At 41.4% G+C, this 11890-nt stretch overlaps 1 long non-coding RNA gene across 1 annotated transcript; it reads left to right on the top strand.

The window, feature by feature from the left end:
- The first annotated feature begins 7327 nt into the window (after positions 1-7327).
- On the top strand, positions 7328-8646 carry LOC310864346. The gene is made up of 5 exons (XR_014569732.1): positions 7328-7397; positions 7630-7700; positions 7873-7920; positions 8283-8345; positions 8510-8646. It is a non-coding gene; the product is annotated as an uncharacterized lncRNA (long non-coding RNA).
- Positions 8647-11890: the final 3244 nt, after the last annotated feature.

Genomic DNA, 11890 nt, shown 5'->3' with positions numbered 1-11890 from the left:
AAGCCGTTCTTGTTGATGTGTGTGTGTGGGGTGAACGTAGGCTGCTGTGTTTTCAGTGAAGCCCCGCCTCCTCGCCGACGCCTACTCTCTCTCGCAGTCACATGATCTACGCTTGCTGTTTCGCGTGTGGTCACTGGTCACCAGTGTTGCCATGTCCGTTTATAATAATAATAAGCTACTTTGGGGTTGTTTTTTTCTGTAAAGTTGCCATAAGAAAGTTGCTTGTAAGTATTTGTTAGTTGCAGGTTTTTGGGCTTGTTTGTTTCCTCCTAATGTCGTTTAAACAGTTATTAGATCACACAATGAGGAAATGTTGCTGTTCTGTTTTGTTGTTTTTGTTTATTGCTTTGAAAATGTTGTATTATGTTGTACTGTGTTGATTGATTGATTGATTGATTAACAGTTTTACAGAATTACAGTACATTTCAAGTCCAACTAAATACAACTGTTAACTGTGAGTGGACGACACCATAAAGCATTACACTTGTTTACAATAGCGCCCACCATTTTCAATTCATCAAAACATTTAGAGACGTATGTACGTCATCATAGAGGAGGTAAAAAGGTTTAAAAACACATACAGTGAGGGGGTAAAGGGGTGGGTGGGGGATTCAGATATTACGGGGGCGTTCCACATTTTGGTGGCATAGGAGCGAAATTAATTTAGTCCCTTGTTTGTGCCAAATCTGGGTGGCACATGGTTTGTTGAACTCCCTCTGGTGTTGTGGGTGTGGACTTCGTTGACATTAAGGAAGTATTTAGACAGGTACATGGGTATCTTGGTGGTGTAGCGAATCTTGTGGACCAGACCCATTGCAAGATGCTGTACTCTGTCGTCGACCCTAAGCCATCCCAGCCTGTCAAAGTGGGCAGGGGTGAGGTGGGTTCGGGGAGTGATGCCAAGTAGTAGCCTGACCAGTTTGTTTTGGGAAGTCTGGACCTTTTAAAGGCCTTAGGTGCTGTGGTACCAGCAGGTGCATGCATAGACGAAGAAACCTTGTACGAGGGGCCGAGCCGAGGGCTCTTGTTAGGGTCTTCAAGGTGTTTTTGTTTACCAGTGAGGAGATCCTGTATATGAATTGCTCTTTGGTTGACTTTTTTGATTACGTTGGTGGCCAAGATTTGCCTCTAGGATTGCCTCTAACCATGAAGCCATCTGCCTTGCTGAGTTTACTATTTGATCCAAATAGAATGGATTCCGTTTTGGTGTAAAGATGTAAAGATACGGTAGTTTGTTATCAGTGAGCCAGGTGCAGATTCTACCGATTTCAGAGCTGAGGGCCTTTTCAACCTGCAGTTTGTTCCTGTCCGAGACCAGCAGTGCTGAGTCATCTGCGAACAGGAACACATTGCAGTCACAAGCTGATGTCATGTCGTTTACATATATTAGGAACAGTAAAGTCCATAGTTATTAGTATGCTTCCTTGTGGAACACCACAGCTCACTGGGAGCCAGGAGGGGGGACAGTGTTTCGTTCACCAGGTAGGATATTGCATCCAGCTCACTGATGTGCTATCAAAACCAATTGCTTTTAGCTTCTTAACCAGTATGGAGTGGTTCACGGTGTCAAACGCCTTTTGGAGGTCCAGCATGACCATGCCACAGTATTTGCCAGCATCCACCTCGTGTTTGATGTGGTCGCTCAAATAGAGGAGGCATGTGTCAGTGGAGTGGGATGTTCTGAAGCCAGATTGGAATTCATACATACATTGTTTTTGGGGCAAGATACTTTTCAACCTGTTCATTTTTTCCATCACTTTCGAGATGGAGCTAAGAATAGAAATATAGGGCGGTAGTTGCTGGTATCATCGAGATACACTGCAAATGAGGGAAACCTCAATGTCTCTCGATAATAAATGAAGCGGTTTGAATGAACAAGGGTTTCAATGAATGGTTTCATATAAATATATATATTCCACATTTTTCAAAGGTTCATCAAGATTTTTTGCGATGCGTTGTTGTGGGCTTGTAGATCTGCTATTTTCAAATGCATGTAAGGGCGAAGGGTTCGCTTCTTTTGGGCTTATTTTCATAAACCTGGTTGCTCGTTTCACTCGAAAACCTGGCAACACGTGGTCACACGGTCGGTAGTCTCGATCCCATCGGGGAGGGGGGTGGTCGCATTGTGACTGGCTAGACAAAATAATATGTATACTCCGTAGTACGACGGTGTCGCTTGCAAAAAAGAACCGATCTAGATATTTTCGATATCACAAAGCACAGTTACAGCTACCTACATAACAATGTATGAAAGTCACAATCATTCTAGGCAAATTATGTTGACAGACAGTTGCCTGGCAACGAATTAGCCAATCACAGCGCGATTGTCACTCCGGGCGATGGGGATACACTCTGGTCACTTGATCAAATATATCTCTATGGTCAGAATGGCCACTCCGTGATAACATTGTAAATACATTGACGGGACAAACAAATGTTGTTTCGGGGTTTGGTTTGTCCTTGATCAATATTTTACCAAACACATTTATACTAATAATAATTATCTGTTACACTTTTATGATCTGTTACAAACTTACATTACACTGGCAGCTGGCAGGTGTATAAACTATTATAAGAAAATAATTTGATCTATACCTCCCTCTTGTGGACATTCCACGAAAGAGCTGTGTTGGTTTTCAATTTCATGTTCACTCCATTAGGACGGTCAGAACAGGACCCCCAAAAGTATTTTATTGTATTTGTTCACGGACCCCAGGCCACCTGAACAGATTTTGAACCATAAAAGTATACTCATTTGGCTGGGGACCCCCTGGAACGCCCTCAAGGATCCTGTAGATTATAAAAGACTAATAATAAACTAATAAACTTAATTTCCGGTCGCAGTTTACTATGAACACCTGCATCTCCCGCCAGTCGGTCATGCCTCCATATATGGTCACGCCTCGTGACAAATCACCACGCCACCATATATGGCCGTCTCCATATATGAAGATCATGACCCCTGAATAGCCACACATGGAGAAGACTGGAGAAGACTGGATCATCACCTAAATCTGCATATATGGAGCCAACTCTACATCTGACCTCAAACCCTTAGATCTCCATATATGGAGCTGACCTGTTCTGACATTCCATAATATGGGGTTTGTACAGGGTTTGATGAGGTCAGATCAACATATTATGTTGATCTGACCTCATCAAACCCTGTACACTCACACCCTGACGACACTAGTCTCTAGTAGTCTGTGCTGCTCAGGAAAACACCTAGATCAGCTCTTGGATACAGTTCAAAATGAGCTTACAATATTAAAGAAATGGTTCGACATTAATAAACTGTCACTAAATAAATAAAACTAAATTCATGATTTTCAGTAATAGATCAATTAACAGAGAGGCTAAAATTATGATAAACAAAGTGGAAATTGAACGAGTGTTTGAGAATAAATTCTTAGGTTTAATTGACAGTAAACTTAATTGGAAACCGCATATAAATAATCTAAGGGCAAAATTATCTAAAACCATTGCTATAATGTATAAAGCTAAACCTATTCTAAACCAGAACTCACTATATATGCTGTATTGCTCCCTCGTACTCCCATACATCAATTACTGTGTGGGGGTATGGGGGAACAACTACAAAACAACTATCCAGCCAATATTCCTACTTTTAAAAAGCCATAAGAATTGTCACCCAATCTGATTATTATGCAGCAACCAACCTATTATTCATTCAATTAAACACCCTAAAACTCCCAAGATATAGTAGATCTAAATACCGCAATAACAATCAATGTATAAGGCACACAATCACCTGCTCCCGAGCTGTATCCACCCAGCTAGCATTGCCCCGCTAGGTACCGCCTCCCGCCGTCGCGAGCCGGGCGCCGCGCGCCCGGCGCGCGTGGAATTCCCCAGGCGGTCTTCACGTCAGTCACTGTCACTCAGTAGATTTTCATTCCTGATGTACAGATCTGTGCATTTACAGCCCTCGTGACGCTCTCCTGAGGCTTGCCCCCCCCGCCCCTCCCTCTCTCTCTCTCTCTCTCTCTCTCTCTCTCTCTCTCTGACAAGGATGTGTTGCGCATCGTATGTATAAATAAATCAATAATAATAATATTATATTTTGTAGGATTATTATTATTAAGATTATTTTTTAACTATTATTGAATAAAATTAAGTGGATTCTTGCAGCATTGAGAAATGCCTGCTGCCTCTTAAGGTTACATTATATCCTTATACTACAAACTTATACATCTTTGGGTCTTCCTGAATCTTATGTCATATTATATGGTACATAACTATGCAAGGACTAACCCACAAGACAATACAGTACAAGAGGAAATATCAGGATTCCACTAGAAGGCTGAAACTAACTTGATATACCTGACATATTACATTCAATCATTCTTGATTTGTATATAGAAGTGTATAATTGTTATTCTCTAAATGTTCTGATGAATTGAAAATGGTGGACCTTTGTAAACAAGTGTCCATGTTTTGTATTGAGTTTTACTTTTGTTTAAATGTAGGCTACTCATTCTGCATAGCTGTTTATAAATCAATACATTGAAACTGGGACTCAACTGATGCAAATTACAGCATTGTTATTCAATTGAGCCATTTACAAGTCACATAAGTTATGCCATAAGTGTTCACTTCATAAAGGTGTGTCAACCCCCATCATCTGCCAGAGAAATGCCTGCTGCCTCTTAAGGTTACATTATATCCTTATACTACAAACTTATACATCTTTGGGTCTTCCTGAATCTTATGTCATATTATATGGTACATAACTATGCAAGGACTAACCCACAAGACAGTACAGTACAAGAGGAAATATCAGGATTCCACTAGAAGGCTGAAACTAACTTGATATACCTGACATATTACATTCAATCATTCTTGATTTGTATATAGAAGTGTATAATTGTAAGTCTCTAAATGTTCTGATGAATTGGAAATGGTGGACCTTTGTAAACAAGTGTCCATTTTTTGTATTGAGTTTTACTTTTGTTTAAATGTAGGCTACTCATTCTGCATAGCTGTTTATAAATCAATACATTGAAACTGGGACTCAACTGATGCAAATTACAGCATTGTTATTCAATTGAGCCATTTACAAGTCACATAAGTTATGCCATAAGTGTTCACTTCATAAAGGTGTGTCAACCCCCATCCTCTGCCAGAGAAATGCCTGCTGCCTCTTAAGGTTACATTATATCCGCCTTGTCCAATTCATCAAATCACAAGCTCATAATACGGCATGCTATCTTTGAAAAATAAATGGGTTAAATCCTAAATTGTTTCACCTAAAGTCCAGCTTCATATACACACAACCCATTCATATACACACAATAAAACAACCCATTAAACCTTTCCCTAACCCCCCCCCCCCCCCCCCCCCCCCCCCCCCCCCCCGTAGTTGGACACAACATGACTGAGATAAAGGAGGATGTCCGTCATCTTAGGCAGGATGTCCATCACCTACGTACAAAGCATGGCCCTACCAACTTGGCGCCACCAGAAAACCTTGGGCTCCCCTTGACCAGCATTGACGAACTGACTCAGCTCGAGAAGAAGCTCGCTGAAGATGACGGAACGGTTGGTGATGGCATCGTAAGTTTTAATTTGCAGACCATGTAATGCTAAATCTATTTATTGTACTTATTTCCATGGTGTTGGATGTTTGTCTTAAAGATATTTTTGGATTTTCATTGTAGGTCTCACATCTAGCAACGAAGGGTGGGAGGGATGTCAAAGATGCAGTCTATAGGATGATGCCCCTCTTGATGACGGATGCTGTGGCGCAAGAAATCAATTGGACCGGGTTCAAGAAAACCCGGTTCAAAGAACTGAAACTGAAGGACATTTTGCATAGTAAGTACTGATTATGTGGACTAAAATGAAGTAAATGTAGGCCTACAGTAATTTGTTCAATGTATGACCTTGTTGTTCTGTCATTCCAGAGGCTTTGAGATCCATCGAGAGCTGCAAGGAGGTGACCGAGGCGGTGTTTCAAGACCAGCTGAAGCGTTACCTGAAAGGAGCTCGTGACCGTCACTCGGGAAGAAAACAACCACGCACGCCTCGCAGCCCCGCAGCTCAAACGGTGACCGCTATTGTGACCTTGTAGCTATTTTCAAATAGCAAAGGCGTGTATGTATGCGTTTAATGTATGTGTTTAATATGTGGTTAATGTATGTTTTAAAAATTAAAGATTAAAGAAAAGAGGGTAGGTACCCTCACAAAAAACATGCAGTAATCCTGGTCACTAAACTGCCTCCCCCTGGCCAGCCGGGGCTCCTGATGGAGGGGAAACTCCCCCCTGTCAGGTGTAAAGGAGCAACTTGGACACTCAGGCATGAAGGAAGCATGAGTTCAAGTCCGTTGCTCTCCCTAGGTTGGCGGAGGGTGTGTAGAGCCCAGGATCACATTAGATGATTGACACAGGTTACAAAATCGTAAAAAAAATATATAAAAAAAAAAAAAGATTAAAGTAATTTAAATTAATTAAAATACATTTGAAGTCAATACAGTACAGGGGAACAAAGGCTTACTTTGGTCAAGTACACATGTAGTACACATATAAAAAAACAAAAGGAAGTTCACTGCCGAGTGTGACCTGGACCCGGCCTCACAGAGTTCGACCAGATGTGGACCAGATGTGGACCAGACCCCTCCACGGAGCCCACCTGTCTATTTCTCTCTGTCTATCTCTCCCCCCCCCCCCCCCCCCCCCCCCCCCCCCCCGACACGGTCGAGGCAGATGGCCGCCCACCCTAGAGTCGGGTTCTGCCTGACGTTTTCTCCTCTCCTAAAGGGGAGTTTTTCGTTACCATTGTCGCAATATTGCTTGCTCTGGGTGGATCTTTGTTGGTTGTAAAGTGTCTTGAGACAACTTGACACTATAATAAAATTGAATTGAATTGAATTCACATTGGTATGGTGCTGCATTATTTCATATAGGCCAGTGGTCTATTATGTTTCTATAAATATGTAGGAGGGAGGTGAGCATGGGGGAGGATCAAGGGGTGCGGGGTCGCAATATGTTATGTCTCTCTCTCTCTCTCTCTCTCAGACAAGGATGTGCATCTTATGTATAAATAAATCAATAATAATATTATATTTTGTAGGATTATTATTATGATTTTTTTTTAAACTATTATTGAATATAATTAAGTGGATTATTCTTCTACTTCTTCTTGCAGCTATATTTATTTTTATTAATGATAATATGTACCTGCAGAGTGCAGACTATAGTTATAGTAACACGGGACGCTTTACCCGGCATGCATTGCAGCCTCAGGCTTCTCGGCTGGCTGCTCAGTGCTCTGTTGTTGTTGTCTTTTGAGCAATGAGCAGAGAAGTTGTAGTCGAGGACTCCACAACAAAGGCTTATATTTCGCCGTTTTTCTCCGGAGAAATTCAGTTGAAAGGTCAGTGTATTTTTATATCTGATATATACTGTGTGTAGTGTAATTACACGTGATCTTTATCTGTGCACGTAACCCTAACGTTAGCTAGAGGGAATAGATTAGCTAGCTAGCAGCTAGCTAGCTAGCTAGCTAGCTAATCTATTGTTTGGACGTGGCTTAAAAACATCTAGCTCCGTTGGAAAGAGAAAGCTACTGCGTTATGGACGGTGTTTTATATTATTTAATTTTACAGACAAACAAGATTCCAGCAAGATCGACCCAGACGGTGGAGGCTGGGGGAAACAAAGCAACCTCATATCAGAAGTAAGTAAAATGGTTTAGTAGCGAACAATAATAATGTATCATGATGTTCTTTTCTAACGTCTTCTTATGTTGATAAAAGTCCACAGGTTGCATGCTACAATTAAGCTCTCTTGCCTCAAGTTTGCTGTTACATTTGAAAGAAATTTGACTTGAATTTGATTTCATTTTACAGACAAGGTGACATGCTGTACAGAGCTGAGACATCGTTCTTTAATTTAAGGTAATTGTTCATTTTAATTTTTACCAAGGACAGCAAATTGGCACCCAACAATGTGTAACTGTGTACATTTTAAATGACTGAGGTGTATTATGAGTACTGTGGCACTCTATGCCACACTATATGAGCTTGTAGATTCTGCTATTTTTCAACAGCTAACAGCTTTTAAAATAATGTTTAAAACCTATGAGGCGACACAGATGCGTCCTCAGGTCTAAATGGGTAGGCCTATTTCAGAATGCCTGAATTTACACTTGGTTGCATGGTGAAAATAGTCGATCTACAAGCTCACGTGTTGTGAGCCCTATACAAATGCAATCCATATATAATCCACAATTTTGTATTTGATTTTGTTCAAATTACAGATGAGGTCACGTGGAGGAAGTGGAGATGATGGTGATGGATGAATAAAATGGATAATAAAAATGGTAAGAACATTTTCACATTTTGTCACATGTCACATTTTAGCACAGGAATAGAAATGAGAAAATGGCTGGGTTTTTACCCACAGGGCAACTGTTAAGTCATGAATCACAAGACAGAGAAATGATTAAGGTGAAAAAAATGTATTTAATGAATTCTGTGATTTCAGACGAACTTTCGCTGGAGGAAGACCTATCGACTTCAACCTCTGCTGGAAAGGCTACCACCAGTCGGGTTTCCCTGACCCTCTATACCCAGCCTGCATTGTACCGTGTGGGGGTCCCCGCAACATCCAGACCTCAAGGAACGCACCCAGCTTTCCGTGCTCGGACATACAGACACGGGGACATACACACATTGCTACGCTCAGAAACTCCTGACTCCACTCAGAAGAGAATTGGTGTTTTAAAGACTTAAGCACTTAAACTTGAGAACTGATGTCTTCTAAATCCGCACAGATGAGTTAAAACGTTTGCTGCAAAAGAATATATATTTACAGATTTGTGCCACATTTTCACGATGTTTCAAAATTAGCAAATCTACAAGCTCGTTTTCAACAGCTTACAGCTTTTTAAATAATGGTTAAAACCAGGGGATCTTGGACTTCAGTGACGGGGACCTGGGGTCTGAGAGCCGGAGACGTTGGATAGGGTGCATCCTGGAACTTCTGCTGGCGGCCAACAGTCAGGCTTCATAAAGGAAGGAAACGGCAGCTCATCAAACGGTGGTCCGTGGCTCAAATGCTGAATAACTTTGGCATGAAAAGGGTTCAAATGTATGCTGCACCATTTCTTGCTCAAAAGGTGAATCTCGATTGTGTGTTCTGTTTATTGCTGTGTAACTGTTATTGGGCCTACATAACTAACCACACAGAAAATACTTGTGTTTTATAGACATAAGAAATTAAACTTGAGAACTGATTCCACAAAATGTCTTCTAAATCCTCGCAGATTTGAGTTAAAACGTTCACTGGGTTTGGGCCACATTTTCACGATTTAAAAAAAAATAGCAAATCTACAAGCTCGTGAGCTTGTAAATCTGCCAACAATCTAACGGCTTTTAAAATGATGGTTAAAGTGTTTAAATGGTATGACTGTTTTCTGAAAACCCTAGATGTTTCTGTATCATTGGTGTTCAAACGATTTACTCCAATCTGAAAATATGTTGTTCCAGGGACCGCGCTACGAGCTTGTAGGTCTATTTTGTTTTATCCTGAAAATGTGCAAATCTTTGAATATATATTATTTCAGAGCAAACGTTTTTAACTCCTCTTTGCTTCTGGGTAGTCCCTGGAACAACATATTTTCAGATAGGTGTCTGCGGCCAATTTCATATATTTCTGGGGTCCTTGACATGACATAATTTGAGAACCACTGATATAGAAACATAGGTTCTTCAGAAAACTGTGTTATTGTGGACACAATCTTATCCAACAATGTCCTGGTGGTTTCAGGAAAGTTGGTGTTTTACTGTTTTATAGATTTTAGGAGCCAGTGGTTCTCAAAGTGTGGTCCTTAAGTGCATTCTCAGCAAAATTACATAAAAATCAACCACTTGTATTCTAAACTTGTATGTTTTAAAATATTTCCATGTTTTTTTTATGTTTATGTGCCTTTATGTTTAACATGGCTGTATAAATGTTTTCATTGTAACTTTTTTTTTTCCTAATAAAGAAACAAAATTAAGTATACATTTGCTGCTTTATTATGTTTCTATAAATATGTGGGAGGGAGGTGAGCATGGGGGAGAATCGAGGGGTGAGGGTCGCAATATATATGGGGGGGGGGGGGGGGGGGGGTGTCATAAGACAGCTTCACGCTGTCCTGCTGCTGCTGTCCGTAGCTGACGTTCGAGTCGCGGCAGAGAAGCGGGGCGCCGGCTACACGCGCGTCGGGGCGCGTGGCCCACGCTGATCATGAACGACTTGCCCACGTCGCGTCACGCGCCCGGCGGAGGACACGATCCGCGGCGCGCGGGGACCGCCTCACGTCGGCGGCGCGCCATGACTTGCTAGCTGGGCAAGAGCTGTTCTGGCCTAGAGAGAGCCGCTACAACCTAAGAGGCACTTCCAAATTCAAACAAACAAATGCTAGAATAAACATCAAAGAGAGGTGCATATCGGTCAGAGGGGTCAAGCTGCATGGAATGGATTGGATGACGAACTAAAAAACTGTAGTACAATAAATAAATTAAAAAAATCGTATAGATCAAAAATAGTAGATACATTTATAGAACATTGATATGATGTTTTGTTTTCTCGTTTTGTGTTTTGTTTTGTTGTTTTTGTTGTTTTTTGTCTTGTTCCTGTTAACTGTATTGTCCTGTCTGTCTTTGTTTTTGTTTTATGTTATGTTTGTTTGTTTTTGTTTTTTTTCTTGTTTTTTCCCCCCCTTCTGTTTGCTTTGTTGTATTATTTTACCTATGAAAGCCATTTATTTGTTAGAAGAGTATAGAGGCACTATAAGCTTAGGCTTCAGCCTACACCTTTTTGGTCAATGTTTCTTTTGCAAAAAAAAAGCAGGCTCTGCATTGATTGAGTTATAATGACCAAAACAAATAAACTCTACTCTACTCTACACACTCCATACATGGTCAGAACTCATCAAACCCTGTACACTCAAGACACTGCCCCCACTGCCACCCTTAGATCTCCATATATGGAGCCGACATTCCATATGTTGATCTGACGCACCATGCAGCGCTCGCCCAGCAGTCTGCAACCAAAAAAGCACAGAGGTACAGATTTATACAAAAGGATGCTAAGGATAACCCTATGGCATATTTCCATTGAGGTCCTGTGTATTCAATTCATCAAGACATTTAAAGACAATATGCAAAAACATCATATAAAACGAGTCGAAGACACTGCAATGTAAATTCATTACAGTTTTGCTAACAGAACACTTGTTGTTTAAAACCACGGTTCCCAAAGTGGGGTCTGCGATGCATAGCCAAATAATTCAGATTGTGTGTGTGTGTGTGTGTGTGTGTGTGTGTGTGTGTGTGTGTGTGTGTGTGTGTGTGTGTGTGTGTGTGTGTGTGTGTGTGTGTGTGCGTGCGTGCGTGCGTGCGTGCGCGTGCGTTTGTGTGTGTGTGTGTGTGTGTGTGTGTGTGTGTGTGTGAGAGAGAGAGAGAGAGAGAGAGAGAGAGAGAGAGAGAGAGAGAGAGCGTGCGTGCGTGTGAGCGAGAGAGTGTCTTTAATGGAATTTTTCATAGTTTCACAATTTCACAATTTCAAATGAGTGTCTGAGTGTCATCATCAGCCGCGGTTGCTATAACAACTCAAGCAACTATAGTCAATCACATGTTATGCCACTGGCCCTCCGGACTATGGGATTCATACAGTATCACATGTGGAACGCCCCGTTGTGACCATCCAATGAAATGGCGAATGTGTTCCAACCAGCCACTGAGATGGCCAATTGGACGCAACTATTCAATGAGATGGCCAATGGGACCCAACCACCGCCAAACAGACGGTTCTACGACACAACAAGCAGTGCAAACAGCAGCCACTTGAAACCAATAGATCGAATGGGCTCCCTTCTGA

Source organism: Protomyctophum parallelum (genome assembly GCF_964188405.1).
Source record: "Protomyctophum parallelum genome assembly, chromosome: 9".
NCBI lineage: Eukaryota > Metazoa > Chordata > Actinopteri > Myctophiformes > Myctophidae > Protomyctophum > Protomyctophum parallelum.
This window is presented reverse-complemented; position numbering and strand designations above follow the sequence as displayed.